Genomic DNA, 1,106 nt, shown 5'->3' with positions numbered 1-1,106 from the left:
TTTGGGCTGTTTTGGCCAGTTTTTGGCCTGTTCTTGCGTGGTGCGGTGACCGTCGTGAGCGGAGCAAAACGTCAGCCATCTCAGCACCCTGGAACCCCCCGGGTGGCACAGGGCTGGATGGGGCTTTCGTATAGCAGGGACGGTGCTGCCTCTCGCTTCGCTCGCTGTTCGCCGCTCGCCGCTCGCTCGCGCAGCCAAAAATGGCCAGTTTTGGCCCGTTTTTGGGCTGTTTTGGCCTGTTTTTGGGCTGTTCTTGTGTGGCGCGGTGACCGTCGTGAGCGGAGCAAAATGTCAGCCATCTCAGCACCCTGGAACCCCCCGGGTGGCACAGGGCTGGATGGGGCTTTCGTATAGCAGGGACGGTGCTGCCTCGCGCTTCGCTCGCTGTTCGCCGCTCTCCGCTCGCTCGCGCAGCAAAAAATGGCCAGTTTTGGCCCGTTTTTGGGCTGTTTTGGCCAGTTTTTGGCCTGTTCTTGCGTGCCGCGGCGACCGTCGTGAGCGGAGCAAAACGTCAGCCATCTCAGCACCCTGGAACCCCCCGGGTGGCACAGGGCTGGATGGGGCTTTCGTATAGCAGGGACGGTGCTGCCTCTCGCTTCGCTCGCTGTCCGCCGCTCGCTGCTCGCTCGCGCAGCCAAAAATGGCCAGTTTTGGCCCGTTTTTGGGCTGTTTTGGCCTGTTTTTGGGCTGTTCTTGTGTGCCGCGGCGACCGTCGTGAGCGGAGCAAAATGTCAGCCATCTCAGCACCCTGGAACCCCCCGGGTGGCACAGGGCTGGATGGGGCTTTCGTATAGCAGGGACGGTGCTGCCTCTCGCTTCGCTCGCTGTCCGCCGCTCGCCGCTCGCTCGCGCAGCCAAAAATGGCCAGTTTTGGCCCGTTTTTGGGCCGTTTTGGCCAGTTTTTGGCCTGTTCTTGCGTTGCGCGGTGACCGTCGAGAGCGGAGCAAAACGTCAGCCATCTCAGCACCCTGGAACCCCCCGGGTGGCACAGGGCTGGATGGGGCTTTCGTATAGCAGGGACGGTGCTGCCTCTCGCTTCGCTCGCTGTCCGCCGCTCGCCGCTCGCTCGCGCAGCCAAAAATGGCCAGTTTTGGCCCGTTTTTGGG

This window comes from Musa acuminata, unplaced genomic scaffold (genome assembly GCF_036884655.1).
Source record: "Musa acuminata AAA Group cultivar baxijiao unplaced genomic scaffold, Cavendish_Baxijiao_AAA HiC_scaffold_628, whole genome shotgun sequence".
Lineage (NCBI taxonomy): Eukaryota > Viridiplantae > Streptophyta > Magnoliopsida > Zingiberales > Musaceae > Musa > Musa acuminata.
Note: the sequence above shows the minus strand (reverse complement) of the source record.